This window comes from Centruroides vittatus, unplaced genomic scaffold (assembly GCF_030686945.1).
Source record: "Centruroides vittatus isolate TY-2023 unplaced genomic scaffold, ASM3068694v2 scaffold_2520, whole genome shotgun sequence".
In the NCBI taxonomy this organism is placed as follows: Eukaryota; Metazoa; Arthropoda; class Arachnida; order Scorpiones; family Buthidae; genus Centruroides; species Centruroides vittatus.
In genome coordinates, this window is record NW_027122689.1 from 535,223 (window position 1) to 551,759 (window position 16,537).

General features: G+C 33.8%; 1 protein-coding gene across 4 annotated transcripts in view; it reads right to left on the reverse strand.

Moving 5' to 3' along the window:
- The window catches only part of LOC136987593 (gastrula zinc finger protein XlCGF26.1-like), a 107,076-nt gene extending 92,336 nt beyond the window's left edge, over window positions 1-14,740 (reverse strand). Inside the window, exons 1-2 of one of the 4 annotated variants that reach the window (XM_067285354.1) lie at window positions 14,468-14,740; window positions 2,628-2,685 (exon numbers count right to left, since the gene is read on the reverse strand). The gene's annotated coding sequence lies outside the window, so the exon portion shown is untranslated. The remainder of the gene's footprint in view (window positions 1-2,627; window positions 2,686-14,467) is intronic. The other 3 variants (XM_067285353.1, XM_067285355.1, XM_067285357.1) reach the window with 3 other exon arrangements.
- Between the last annotated feature and the right edge of the window lie 1,797 nt (window positions 14,741-16,537).

Genomic DNA, 16,537 nt, shown 5'->3' on the forward strand with positions numbered 1-16,537 from the left:
GAAAAACAAAAGTTTAAGCCTTTCAGAACTTCGTGCATGAATCGTTGGAATGATTGGGCTGCGTTGCAGAGACCAAAAGGAAGGAAAACGAATTCAAATAGCCCAAATGGCGTTGTAATGGCTGTCTTTGGCACATCATCTGGGTTAACTGGTCTATGATGGAAGGCTCTAACCAAATCGATCTTGGAAAATATTCGGGCTCCGTGTAGACTTTGACCAAAATCGTGGATGTGTGGCACTGGATAGTGATCGGGAACAGTTATCCTATTCAGGGCACGATAGTCTCCAGTAGGTCTCCAATCGTTACGGCCCTTCGGCACCATATGGAGGGGAGAAGCCCAGTTGGACTTTGATGGTCTGCATATACCTAACTCCATCATGTGCTGGAATTCTTGCTTTGCTACTTGCAGCTGAGCCGGATGCAATCTACGGGGTTTGGCAAATACGGGTGGACCGTGTGTCTCGATATAATGCATTGTGTTGTGCCTGACTTCATCTGAAAACGGTCGAGGACGAGTGAGATATGGAAAGTCCTTGAGAATATCCTGCATTGGGGAATTGCTGATTATAGTTTTGACCGAAGTAAGTGGTCCTGTATAATATCTTCCTCGTGTAGTAAGGGAAGTCAGGGGGTCAACCAGTAATCTGTTTCTGATGTCGAGAATGAGTCCAAAGTTGGCCAAAAAGTCTGCACCGATTATAGGCTTCTGCACATCAGCTATGGTAAATTCCCATCTGAAAGAACGTCTTAAGTTCAGGTCAAGTTCTAGCACCTTTGTTCCATACGTCGAGATTTTAGAGTCGTTGGCAGCATACAATTCAACCTTTGTAGGCTGATTCTTAGTGCGATTGGGAATGATCGATAAATCTGCTCCAGAATCAATTAAGAAATTTAGGCCAGTTTTGTTGTCATACACAAACAGACGGCTATATTTAGGAGCCAGGCTGGACCCACAGGCCGTTACTGCGGCTGGCTGCGCTCGTTTCCCTGATCCGCAGTTCGGTCGAAGGAACACGGCGAACGACATTTCCTAGCGGCTGATCCAAACTTATCATGGTAGTAACAATATCCCTGACGATTGAGGCTTCTTCCTCGAGGGCGTGAACTAATGCGATACCTCGAATTCGGGTCATGTCGGTTTCTCTCCCTACTACGATAACGGGGACGAGCAGTACGCGATACATTAAGTTCTGCAACCTTCGTTGTGAGTTCTAAAATCTGCATTTCGAGATTTTTGATTACGGGATTGTCGGCTTCTAAGTTGATGCTGGCCAGTTGGGTTGGTTCTGTAAGTTCAGCAACCTTGTCAGCAAGGATGGCTAGCTTGTCTAGTTCATCACCGCTAACAGCCAGAACTGTCTGAATATTTTTGGGGAGACGTTGGAGCCACAAGTTTCTAAGAAATTCTTCGGTAATCTTGCCCGCTGAAAGCTCCCTCATTTTACGGAGTAAAACGCTGGGTTTCTGATCCCCTAACGCCAGATCTTCAAGCAGAATTTTAGCCTCTTTGGCAGCGGAGTTCTGAAAAATTTCGAGGAGTCGATCTTTGAGTTTAGTAAACGGAGCCTCGGCTGGACGGTCAAATACTAAGTCACTGACGTTAGATAGAATCTCTGCATCCAGGGAATTGATTAAATAGTTGTACTTAGTGTTCTCACTTGTAATCCGATTAATGGCAAAAGCTGCGTCTAGCTGCACAAAAAATAATTTGATGTTGGTTTTAGTGAAGATAGGCATTTTTGCCTGTACACGTCCGATTTCCAACTCGTTCTGTTCCGCCATTTCGGGCGCCTAACTATGCGGGTACAAGGAAAGCAGGATAGTCTTTGATTAGGCTTAGCCCGAGTCACGCACTCTTAGTCGTCTTATTGAATTTACGATTCAGAAACTGATCATACCTGCATGTCCTGTTAAAAATGTTCCTTCATAGGCACAGAGTTGTTCACTATCCAATTCAGTCGAAAGTCCAGGTAGTTCGTTAATCGCATCACGTTCGGGTCACCACTTTGTCATTCGATCCTACTGATCTTTAGAACTAAGCAGACAAACACGAACAGTAACAAAAAAACTTTATTAAAAAGGTGAGAACTGTCATCGACATTCTCGGCCAACATCCAGGCAAAAACCCGCAAACTTTTCGCGCCTCTTTTTCTTACAAGTTGCCAGCCAACATCTCGTTGGCAAGTGTTGCCAGGCAGTATTCGGGATCTCTGGCGCTGGCGGCCACAAGACTAAGACATAACTATCGACAGCTATTACAGCACTGACTGGGGACACCTCTGTGCCCACGGCCAGAAACATCCACTCAAGGCACTCAGTCAAGGACTCTGGTGGACGCATTGCCAGTTACGCTACCCGGACCTTTGGTCCAGGTAGCGTAACTGGCAACACGTCTGCATGGTAAGTGGGATTGCACGTTTGAGTCCCGCTTCAGGCCGATTCTTTTCTTCCAGTTTAATCTAAGATTATTTAAATATTATAATTATTAATTTTAATAAGAGATGCTGCCTAACGCCTACCTCTAGTGCCAATTTTATTTCTAATCTACATTTACATTTTAAAAAAGAATATTCTAATAAGAATTTACATTTAAAAAAATATGAGATATAATAAAGCATTCACATACCATCATGTATTTATTTAGTAGTGGTTGCTCCATTAGGCATTTTCTAATAAACCATTTCCTAAATAAAAAATATTGTGATTTATACCAATTTTTGTACTGTATATTAGTATTTAACTGTATTAAATATATAATGATGTTAATCTTATTCAGAGATTCCTTTTATATTTCTAAAAATTTATACATACTGTACAGTTATAAAAATGAAAAATGCAAGCATTAACTATTATATACATATTTTTATTTATAAACTTAAGTATTACACCCATACATACAAGGCCACAACATACATTTTCATAAATATAAGAAGTGTATTGCAATAGTTAATGGAAAACTAATTAAATATTGTAAAACTGTTTTTAATGAACAACAAACTAATTCCATGTCTATATATAAACAATTTTTTTTATTCAATAATGATTTTTGGAATTTCTCAAAATACAGAAGTCCCTCTACAGTCCATCATGTCCAGTAATCCAACATTTTACAGGATGGCACACATGAAATATCTGTGTTGCCACTTGTCAATGTAGACTTCACTTAGTTTGTTGCACATGCAAATGGTAAAACAGTCAAAACTGTGATTAACACGATAAACTAACCTATAAATCAGAGCATTTTTTACTGTACAATATATTTTGTATGTATGTACTGTACAAATCCAGTAATTTGATACCCTCTAGTACAAAATATGTTGGAATATAAAGGTCTACTGTACAACTGTTTGTTTCCTATTTAATCTAATGATTAGCTTACAATAAATATAATTTAGCTAAAGAAGTCTTTTCAAACTCAATGGATGTATTTTCTTTATTAGACAATTCATATGTTTCTCCTACACCAGGTCGTAGAAGACAAAAAAGAAGAAGAGCCCAGGAGGGGCATCAAAAGCATTTGCCAACCTATGTTTTTGAATTTTCACGCCGGATATTGGCTACGGAGGGTACATTTTTTATTAGACAATTCATTTGTCACTAGTATATTTTAACTTGAAGTCTTTTCTTATTAGTGTGATAATTTGTATGCCATTGCAATATTTGTATGATGGAAATAAAAGTACAGTCAGCACAATGAAAGATTGCATTTTATCAATACTAACTGTGCCTATTTTAGGAGAGATAGGGCAACCTGAATGGGATAGTTCTGTGGTTATTTTGCTATACATGCAAGTACTTATGCTGAATGAGTTTTATCAGTTATAATAAATTGTTTTTCCTTGAAAAGAGCAATTGTGTAAACAAAAGTGAACTCTCTGTAGCTTGGGTGATTATTGAGAAATTAAGGAAAGCAGGAGGAATGATATGAATTTAATAGTCAGTCATACATATTTTTACTTCAATGGAGACTGTTTCCTGCATTATTTTGGGATTCAAAGTTCACGATCCAAGCAAGTTTAATAGAGCTCTGAAAAGAAGTTTTAAAAAACCATAGAGAAGAAACCTTCTCCAACACATTTATATACCATCCAAATGCAATTATGCCAAGTATGATGCATTAGATTCCAACCAATAATGTCATGTTCTTTACTTTCGAATTGTATTTTATCTCAAGTTATATTAATCAAACTCCAAGTAAGCCTGACAATGACATTATTAACCCGTTCGCTTATGGCTGTTGGGTGTGTTGTTACTGACATTTTAAAATTGTCTACATTCATTTTCTTCTAGTAAAGTGAATTTTTGATGGATTTTAGTGATTACTGTATTTATACAAACAATGAGTCATAATCTAAAGCAACTGAAGAGGGACAATGAGTCCAAAATACAATTTTTTTAAAAGGTACTTAAGAATAAAAGTGTGTTATAATATACCAAAGTCATTGTGATATGTTTGACAAAACAGCACTAACAGGTTGCTGAAATAACACTTTAATACAAGAAGTCATAATCTGTTTTTTAATTGATTAAAGCCATACAATTTTTGCCAAAATTATTGGGATACTAATGTACTACATTACAGTGGAACCTTGCTTAATGAACATCTCACACAACGAATATTTCGCATAACAAGCAAAACAAATTGTAAAAATTTGTTTCACTTAACGAGTGATATTTTGCATAACAAGTGATGAGGAGAGGGGAAGTCCCAAATTGTGCACATGCGGCATGCTCCATCAGTCTGTGTTTAGCACTCGTTCCGCTAGCATCTTAGTGTCACTCGTGATCACATACTTTTCCAAACTTGTGTTCACACATATTACTTATAAACATCAACAACCATAGCCCGTTACATAATAAACACGCCAAACGATATGCCAAATTCTTGGGTCATTAAATTTAACGACCGATTCCAAATTAAATTTTAGAAATGTCTGAATTAAAAATTAACTATTTATAATTATTAAATTTAATACGAGATGGAAACATAACTGCCTACCTCTAGTCAAATTAATTAATTTCTAATATTTAATTATAGCCTTTACATAACCCAAGAATTTGGCATATCGTTTGAAGTGTTTATCAAACATATTAGCTGTGGTTTTTTTTTCTTGTTTCTGCAACTCAAATTCTCATTCCAGGATGGTTCATTCCGCACTGGAAGAAAGGATGATGATGATCCACGCTCCTTAACAGTGTATATTGTACAATTTTTTTTTTAATAAACATTATACATAAAACATTTGAATATTTTTTCGGTGTGGAACGCATTATCGTATTTTACATTAATATTTATGGGAAAAATTGTTTCGCTTAACAAGTATTTCACATTACAAGTAAGACTGTGGAACAAATTATGCTCGTTAAGTGAGGTTTCACTGTACTATGTTTGAGAAGAGAAAAGTTTTGACACAGAGAGTACCACCACATCCAGTTACCCTATCTCCCCTAAATAGTGTTGCCACCTTTTCAAAATTGCTGACCCAGACAATAGATTTGTTCCAACACAAGTCCCTGACTAGTTTGAATTTGAAACCATATGAGGCATGAGCAATGTCATTTTACAGCCAAGAACAGAACAATGCGCATGCCAGTTTTAAACCAGTTAGGGACTTGTGTTGAAACAAACTTAATATTTGCAAGTTAGAATTTTTAAAGTACACTTTCTGTCACTCTTAGCCTAGGGATAAGTTTGGGTGGAGACGTGAAGTTAAAGGCTTTAACCATTAAAATAAAATACTCGCAAATATTTTTATAAATATTTTGATTTATCATAATTTCACAATTTATACAAAAACTGGACAAATTAATAATTAATCCAGACCACGAATTTAAAAACTGGCTTGTCTGGGTGAAAACCGGCCTGGTGGCAACACTACCCCTAAAATAGACTGAGTTATTATTGACCAAATGCAATCTCTCATTGCACTAACTATAAGTTTTGTTTGACAATGAAATGACTATGCAAAACTAGTTAATTACATTAAAAAACACTGCTCCTGTAAATATGATTACAATGACAGTATAACATTTAACATTAGAAACTCAATGTTTGAAATTAATCCTTTTTCTACTTATCCTTAGTATAAGATATGAAAATCCAATTGATACAAATATTTAAAATAAATAATAAAATTCATTTGTTGTTTTTAAATTTAGAAACAGCCTTCTCCAATCCTTTATGATGATCAACTCCATGTTATAAACTGAAGTTCATTACAACTAAAACAAAGTTTTTAAGGGTTCCAACAGATTATTTAATTCTGAAATAAACATTTTTTGGGATATTATCTCCTATCATCAGATTCCAACATTATACAGGCTGGAACAAGCATTGTACATTTGAAAAATCAGAGAGACTTACCTAACCATATACTATATATTGATTATTTTAGTTAGTTAATGCTTTTAAAAATTAAAAATAAAATAAGTAAAAATAAAAATAATATAAAATTAAAATATGATAAGATTAAATAAACATATTAAAACAACAGATGTAAAACAAACCATATATGATTAACAGAACACACTCAGCAAATAATTATTAGACCATCAAAATATACCTTATGTTGCCGAGATATTTATAAAACATGAAATTGTAAACTAAGGCATAATTTGAATGGGCTAAAAATGTTAGTTTGGTTTTAATAAATTATCTTGGCAACATAAGGTGATTTTTATGGTCCAAATCTTATATGTTTGAATTTAACAATTTTTTAAATAAATTTAGCAATATTAGCCAGCTTAATCAGTTATTTACCTAACCACCTAAAAGGAAGTTTTTGGACTGATAAACAAATTTGTTATGTCCTAATATGACAATAAGTTAATATAAGTTCAAGAATTACTCAGAAGCAATTTTAATTTCCAGCTGCTTTATTTATATGTATTTTGGATCCAACATTTTTGTTGATCCCTCCTCAGTAAAATCTATGGAAATACTGAGGAGGGATCGGCAAAAACACTAGATCTGAAATGCATATAAATAAAACATCTGGAAATTAAAATTGCTTCTGAGTAATTCTTGAACTCCAGTAAACAGTTGGATTAGGACTTAACAAATTTGTTTATTAGTCCAAAAACCCCCTTTTGGGTGGTTAGATAAATAATTTTATTTAATATTGCTCATGACTGTACCTGTCCAAATTTGAGTCAAACAGTATATGTAGCATAGGCATACATCTCAACCATAAGCCTTTTAGGTGCACAATCTGCCTTTTGGGTATCTGTCCACTCATATGCCCCAGTGTTGATATGTCAACCCTGGTGAAGAAACCAGAACTTTTTAAACAGGTTAATTGAAAAACAAGTTGTCATATCCAGATGCCCAAAGACAGTGACTCTCTGAGATTTAACAAATGCCTCTCTTTTAAGTAGTGCTATATTGGTGTTGTTGCAATTGAGGGCTCGGAATGAATCTGTGGAAGTTTGAATGCTCAAGAGTATTCATTTATCTACTTGATCCTATGAATGGAACTTGGATTGTTATTGTTCACTTTATTTCTATTGTTATTTTAATTTTTATTAATTTTATTTTGTGTGCTCAGTTTTTCATTAATATATATATATGTTTTCAAATATATCTTTGTATACAAAATTAGAATAATTAAAAAATTTTTTAAACAATATTGAATGCTTAAACATCCCAATTTGAAATTTTGTAGTTTGAAACATCACAGTTTATAAATTTGTACATTCATCATTAAATCCATTTGCTGGGAAATTATGAAAGAAACTAATTTTACAAGTTATCTGTTTTAGCTTTGGTTTTGCATTTTGATCATATGAATGCTCTCAAGGGTAAGTAGAGTAATTGCAAATTCATATAAAATGTTGGTAGGCTGATCATATTCAAAATATTATGGTAGTTTGGGTGGTATGTTTAATTTGTGCAATATGTATCTTAAATAGGTACCTTGCTTTAGGAAATGAATGCATAATGTTTGTTGTTGCTGCATCCCATGAAAAACTTGAAGCCAATACAAATAACAAAGAGAAGCATGCTACACCAAAGAAAATAGCTGAAGGGACTGTACTTATGTACATACAAAAAGAGCTTCGATCCCGGGTCCCCCAGAGCGGTAGGCTGCCACCTTGACCGTTCGGCCATCCGGCCGCTGCAACAATGACATTAAAATAGCTGCAAGAGGCAGAAATGTACTGAAATACCACCTATATTATCAATGCATATCTTGCACCAATTGCTATAAAACTCTTTTGTCTTCCATGAAGGACCGGCCTTTCAGTATTGCAATGCATGGCAGCAAGTATCAAGACTTGAAAAAAAAATCCTAACCATCATGATTCTAGAAATGTAAATGAACAAAGTTTTGAAGTACCTTCAAAATTCTTTGATATGTGTTTGGTAGAGAGCATTTTCAATGCCTTAATTCTGTATTTCTTAAGCATGAAACAGACTGGGCAAAGTGTGTGGCAATAAATGCAGACAATGTACTGTACTGTACAATACCTGTGAATACTGGCAATACTGGCAACAGAAACATTATAACGATGAAAGCAAAGGAAAAAAATCTTGTAATATACAATGGAACCTACCTTAACGAGCACCTCTCATAATGAGTAATTTGCATAATGAGCAAACCAAATTGTAAAAATATGACTTGCTTAATGAACATTTCACATAACATGTGACAAGGAGAGAGGAAGTCCTGGATTGTGCACATGCTATGTCAGTCTGTGTTTAGCACTTGTTCTACTAGCATCTTAGTGTAGCTTGTGATCATACATTTTTCCAAACTTGTGTTCAGACATATTACATATAATCAACAACAACCATAGCCTGTTTTACAAGGGTGGATCCAAAAAAACGGTTACAAGAGTAATAAAAAATTATTTATTAATAATAGACAGAAAATACAAAAGGGAATTAAGAGGCATATTTGCCAATCACTTTTCCACATAATCACCAAATCTATTTAGGCATTTATCTGAATGCAAGACCCAACTTGTATAACCCAGCTTGATAGAAATCATGTCCCTGCCCATTGAGCCAGTTCTTGGCAGCTGTTTTCACATCACTGAAGAGAAGCTTGTTCCAGATAAGTGTTTCTTCATTTTTGGAAAAAGGAGATTGTCATTAGATGCCAAATCTGGGCTGTATGGGGGGTGGCTCCAGACTTCCCACTTGAACTTTTGCAGCAATTGATGAGTTTTGAAGGCAGTATGGGGCCTGGGTTGTCATGAGGAGGATGACACCATCACTCAACATGCCAATGTGTTTGCATCAGATGCCCATAAGAAACAAATCACAGCTTGCACCTCCAAACGAGACCAGTGCATGTGGAAACGTTCTTTTCTTTTTATTCAAATCCTTCTTTTTTCTTTTTAAAATCGTTCTTTGTTGTTTTGCCACTCTCCGCACCATGGCGCTCGTCTTTTCTGGAGCCGGCGCGACAATAATTATGAAGGATCTTAGTTGCTATCATCATTTAAGGGATCTATTGTGGATTGTTTTGTTTCTATCCCATTGCACCAAGAGTTAGACCTTTAATATACATAAGACTATTAACCGGATCATGTAAAGATGTATATGACATGGAGCTAAAAGAAACATTTATTTTAATTTGCACAATATGTTTCTTTTTTTTACATGTTGACAGGAATCCTCGAGTTATAATACGTTCGGAATCCTCGATGTATAATATGTTTCTTTTTCTTATAGAAAAAGAAACATATTATACAAACTCGAGGATTCCTGTCAACATGTTAGCAGATTTACACACACACATTATTGAGAAATCTGCTATGCAAATTATCTCATATATTTGTATATGAAAATTTCTACTGTTGAGCACTACACACTGTGCAAAAATATTCAGTGTTTGCAGTTGATATCATATTCTTTCCTTATCTGATATCATTGAATAATATCAGATAAGGAAATTAGTTAAACAACTCAGGATATATAGACTGATGGGAGAAGGCAATGCAACACTTGAATAATCTGTCAAGGATGGATGAGGCATCCATCCTTGACAGATTAGATTCCTATTTATGCATTAGATATGTGAATAAAACCCAGAAAACTCCATATGACCAACCCATTGTTGAGATGCAAACCAGTGATCAACTACCAGTGTTTTATCCACTAAACCATTAACAAGCTAAGCACATAAGGAAGCCAGTATTAATTAACAAGACATAGGTCCAGCTTTTGTTGTTTTAAAATTTCAAGTGGGAATTATTTTCTGGGAAAGTAATTTCAATATGAAAATTTTCTTGCTAAATCTGAAATTTTTCTTTTTAAAGTATTTTTTGGTGTTCATTACTTGAAGTTTATCTTTAACTGAAATTTGGGGTATTATAAAAGTTTGTACTAATGTCATTGTCATAAATAAATTTTGTATTTTTGGATGTCAGTCTGTTAATTACTGCTTGTGCTAAAATTAAAAATAATAATTCATGGTATTGACTTCAACTTTACTTCTGATAATCAATATATTACATCAAGTTTATAATTGTATATGCTATTCTACAATGATGACATTTTAGATTAAAAATATGCTTAAAGTGTCCTTTTATGTTGTTATGATTTTATTTTGTGTGTTATAATATTGGGTCCTGAAAATATTCTGCATCCTTGCTCATAAGTTGTATTGCACCATATTACTTCTTGTTGCCTGCAGATGGCTATACTTGCTTAACCATATTGTCAAGAAACAAAATCAGCAATGTAACCAAGCAGACAAATTCCCTGATTTTTGAAAATCTTTGACAAATTTCCTGAATTTCCATGACCTTTTCCAAACGCTAATGAAAATCCCTGACTTTCCAGGTGTAGAAAACTCATTATATATATAAAATGAGTTGAGTTTTTACAATTTATTTATCTATTTTATGAATTTTATTTTTATGAATTAAAGTAGTATAATGTCAAAAAGACAGTGGTTTTATTTATTTATTGCTTTTATAATTTTGGCTGAGAACAATTATCATTTTATCTCATTTTTTAATTCAAATATATTCTATATCATGCAATTTTAACCCTTTTATCAACATCCTAGAATCAATATTCAAATATTAAACCCTCAAGAACTGGTAAATATTATCTAAAATCAGACTAGTACACCAAACCAGTTAAACACTAAAAATTCAAAAATTGATGATTACTAATATTCAGTAACTGAAACATTTCTTTATTACAGACGATAACTGAAAAAATTAAAGCAACTGTATGTTAAAAATTTTAAGTAATTTAGATCATATTTTAATTTAGTCTGCAAAAAACAAATATTTCTCTCTCTAAAATTAGAATTTTCTTTTTGCATAAAAATCTGTTTATTACTTAAAATTAATAATCAATATGAATAAAAATCATGATGCATACATTTTCATTATGACTGTATGAAATTTTGAGAATATATTTTCTTAGCTACTGGAATTTTGTGATTAAAAGTTGCTTTATTAATATATAAATAATAATTCTGTACTTGTTATGATTTACCTTTAGCCTAGTTATAATCAATTATGCACATACAGTTGTGTTAACTAATTTCACTCTTATACCTAATTCAACAGAATAATGCCTTTAACACACAGTATTTAAAAATTAGAGGATTAAAAGCAGAAATCATAAATCTCATTAAAGGATAAAAATTTGCTATGGAAAAATGCAAAAATCAGAAAACTGCTATAAAATATGAACAAAACCAAAGAGAGGAAAAAAAAATGTAAGAACATTCAAATATTTTGTTGGTAATTCCTGAAAAATCCAAATTTATTTCATTATTATTCAATCAAAATATATTTCAAATCTAATTAAATATTTTGTTATATTTGTAATCTTATTAAATTATTTCTATGTTTTGATCATTAAAAAAATTAATAATAAAATAGTACATTTATTCGTAAAATATTAAAAAAATTATATATATACACACACACATTTTAATGCAGTTACATTAAAATGTCAATAAAAATTCAGTTTCTGATACAAAGTATGATTTTAGCAAAAATTTTAACTGATCTGTCATATAATCAAAAAATTAAATACAGAGTTTAATTATTTTTTAGATTTCAATACGGTGCCAAGTTTTATTCATTTTCAAGATCTATTACACAACATACCCCATAATATTAGGAGACAATTTCCTAAATCAAAGATTGTAAACACACAATAAATTATCTCATATAATTTTACTTTTATATTTTACGAAACCAATTCGTTATTTGATATCATATCATATTCTGTATATATTTTTTTAACACAAACCTATTTATTTAATAAAATTCTTTTTCGTGCACATTATCTGTATAATTAATACTTGTGCATACGAAACGTACGGTCACATATATTTATCCTTTGCACGCCATTTGGAATTACAGGGTGTACAGGCTACGCACATATTACTAAAACGTACAATTCGGTAAAATGGGAACATTATTTTTATCGTCTCGATTTAAGCCAACGCAAATACAAAAATCATTTATAGATAATTTATAAATTAACACGATCGACCGGATGTAGAACATTATAATTAAAACACTCACAAAAGACATTTCTCGCAAGAGGGCCAATAACACAAAAAAATAAATTTCTTCGAAACAGAGAAAATTGTTTTTCGAAGCATTTATTTTAACACAAAAGACTTCCAAACGGCGCCAAGATCCGCAGCGGAGCACAAAATAAGTCGAGATCTCTCGAATATAGCGTCGCCACCGGGCAGGTCTTCACCCGGACAAGCCAGTTTTTAAATTCACAGTCCGGATCGATTATTAATTTGTCCAGTTTTCGTAGAAATTGTGAAATTACGATAAAACAAAATAAATTTATAAAAATATTTGCGAGTATTTTATTGTAACGGTTAAATACTTTAACTTCACACCCCAACCTAAACTTATCCAGATCTTATCCCTAGGCTAAAAGTGACAGAAAATGTACTTTAAAGTTCTAATTTGCAAATATCTCTGGCAAATATTAGGTCTGTTCCAACACAAGTCCCTAACTGGTTTAAAACCGGCATGCGCATTATTCGATTCTCGGCCGTAAAACGACATCGTGCACGCCTCGTACGGTTTCAAATTCAAACCAATCAAGGATTCGATCGGAACAAACCCATTCTCCGAGTCGGCAATTTCGAAAGGCGGAAACACTACTCGAATAATTAGTTTTTATATTTAAACGGCTTCAACGCATTCGTAAAGAGAATAAAATAAACGGACCGGACCGCGGTAAAAGGACAAACGATCGTTCGAAGCGAAATAGTAGAAATTTCAAAATGCAAAAAGATAAAAATGACATTTCGAAAAGACAACGAACGACCGGCAGTTTGTTAGATTTATATCAAAATGCAATATCTAACTTCCGCTTACATTTTTCTTTTGCAAAACTTTATATTTATTTTTGTTTTACGGAATATTGGAAGAGGTGGAAGAAACTGGCAAGAGTCTAGCGTCAATTTTATTTATATTTCCATTAAATATCCATTTAATCCCATCATTTTAAAATAATCATAAGGGAGTCGAGAGGAAAGAAAAAGTCATAGCAAATTAAAGATAAGATATATTTATGTATTCAGCATTTAATCATTCTTTTTTCTCTGTCAATCTGATTAAATATCTATCATAAAATCTAATCCAGAACAATAAATCTTTTCACAACAACGAATTTAACCTTTAGATAACGTTAGATATTTGAGAACGTAACATTAATAAATTTAACAACTCGACACGAATAAACAAAATGAATGTCAAATTATGAATGAAATCTTTTGGCATTATGCCAACCTATTAAAACCGGGAGGGGAGGAATTTTACAATTTTTATTTTACGACAGTCGGATGAGAACAAATACTCGGAGATACAACAACTTCCGATACACATTTTTAAATAAACAAATAAAATTAGGTAAAATATTTATTCGAGTATTTATATTTGCTTTGGCCAAACTAACTTTATGCACGCGTAAAGCGCGTATGGCAATTTATGAATATTAAATATGAATTTTAATGAGAAAAAAATATTTTTAATATAATATTTAAAGCGCTGCGGGCAGCAGGCCAGTGCCAACCATTGGCCAATTACAATAAAATGGAAATAAATATATATTTGGGGAATAAAGAATCTCCGGGAATGGAAAATAAAGAAGGCAGCGAGCAATTAAGGTTTGTCGATCTTTATCTGGAAGAGGACGAAAAATACAGGTTAAAATAATAATTAGTTAAAGACGTAAAGGGCTTATTATACGGGCAAAGCCGAGAGAAAATTGCATATCTTTTGTTAAGTATTGGAACGTAGTGAAAAAGTATTTTAAGGGCGAACGACGGGAAAATTCGGAGCGGTAATGGGCGACTTTTGTCTGGAAACTGTCAGCGATACAACGAGATAAACTGGATTCAATCAATCATTCATAACTTACGGGAAACAGACACTCATAAGTGTTGGGTTTATAAGAGCACGAGACGTAACAGATTCAAATTCCTCCAATCACTCGTTTCTTCTCCTTACCTTGAACCGTATTCAAAGATGTCCGACTTGACCTCCAACCGAGAACTCGAACCTTCTTCCTTCTCGTCTTCTACTCTCGTTTCTCAAACTGGTCTAAAACGACTTTTTCTCTTTAACTTTGCACCGATTTTGTCGGGAACAAAAAACATTTTTCTCGCTCGATCAATCAAAATTCCCCTCTTTTTTTCCCCTTCTTGCTTTTTCTAAACTCGCTTCTCCGTGCAAAACTAAAAAATGAGATTATTTTATTTTACAATTAAAAAATACAAAACAAAATTTGACCAATTATTTACGGAATCTCAAGTATTTCGTCGGATAATCTAAGACAATATCTCCATTTTTTCTTTTATTTTGCTTTTCCGTTTTGTTTACCGTTAAAATATATTATTTATTATTAGATTTTTTTAAAACCTTACTTCTTAATTAACAATATATTCATTTTTGCAGTTTATAATCCCGCGTATTACGTTGGTTTACCCGGAATTAAATTTTATTTTTTAAATCCAATTTAACAATTTCTTCCGTCGTTCTTCGCGGTTAAGCCGGGATTTTCCGTTTTAAACTTTGTTACGACGAAAAAAAAGTTTTCGCGTAAAAGTTTTAAAAATTATTTAAATAATCCGCCGGGCCAAAAAGTAATTTTAAAATAATTTTGCCTTAGAATTAATTTTAAAAAATACTTTGTCTACGCGAAGTTCGAATCGTGGTTATTCGTCCGTATCGAAGTATCGAGTCTAATCGAAGGCGCGAATATATCAAAATAAATTAATTATAATTTATTACTTATTTTTCTGAATATTAATCGGCGGAGATAATTTATTTTCGCCGGCGGAAAGTCGACGATTCTTAAGAATTTCGGATCAGAAACCGTAGTTAACTGCCTAGCCGCTAGGGCCGTTCGGGCGGAAAACGGCCCGAAGCTGGTTTACTATGAAGATAAGCTTTACTAATCGAGGCGGGACCGACGCCCATTCCAATCGATTAATCGATTATTTCGTCGTCGTTTCGATTCCAACCACGGCCGGGTTCGAATATCGGCAAATTCTTGTCCGTAGAAAAACGTTCTGGTAATATGGACCGAAATAATCCCCCGGGATTAAAATTGGTGTCGAAATCCAGTACAATTTTCGATTTATTAAAATTAATTTATGCCGAAAATAATATTTTCGCCTAAGTCGAATGCTTACCGAAGGGAAAGGTCCGACAGTTTTTAAGTAAACTGAAATTAACTATTTAATAAATTCTTGGCGGGAAATATTTAGCGGGCAAAAATTCATTTTCGGAAAGTTGGATGGTAAACGGGGCGTAACCGAATGCACCGAGAATAAAAGACAGTCTTTTCGGAAAAATGACCAAATTTTTGGGGCAAACTTTCCACCGGATTGGGTAAAGGGACATAATTTTAACCACCAGTGGCTTTAATTAAGCCGCCGACAGACAGAAGTCGTCGAATATTAAACGCTTATTTTCTTAATAAAAAGAAACTTTCGTAAGTTTTAAGACTGCGCCTCCGCCCATGGGATTTCCTCCTCGTCCACTTTTAAAACGGTTAAGGTGTCGGCGGGATCCAATCCGGGCCGGTGCATCTTGTAAGATTTTGCCAATCTAGCGGGAGAAAATCACATTAAGAACGGAACAATTTAATCCAAGTCAAAATTTATTTATAATAATTAGAATAAGTCTTAAAACATAAGTTTGCAGTAAAATAGTTTTTTGGTTGGCTTCATTAAAACCGTGTATCTGCAATGGTACTAAGGAAGTGTTTTTTTTTAACTCTTTCCGCCCTGTAGGCACTAAGAGGGCCTCTTTTAGTAGGCCCATTGTGGGTTCGACCAGGCCCACAATGGGGCGACCGGGTGGTGAAAGACGGGGCCCGACATATCCGAATGGACCACTCCCCGAAAAATTCCGCTCGGATTCGATCCCGGTCCCCTAGAGCGGTAGGCTGCCACCTTGACCGCTCGGCCATCCGGCCGTTAAATACTAAGGAAGTTGTTAGAACATAGGCATCTTCAAATTCGTTTTCGTTTGCTTCTTGCTTGTCCGGCACTACCGTTGCTTCCTTCTTTA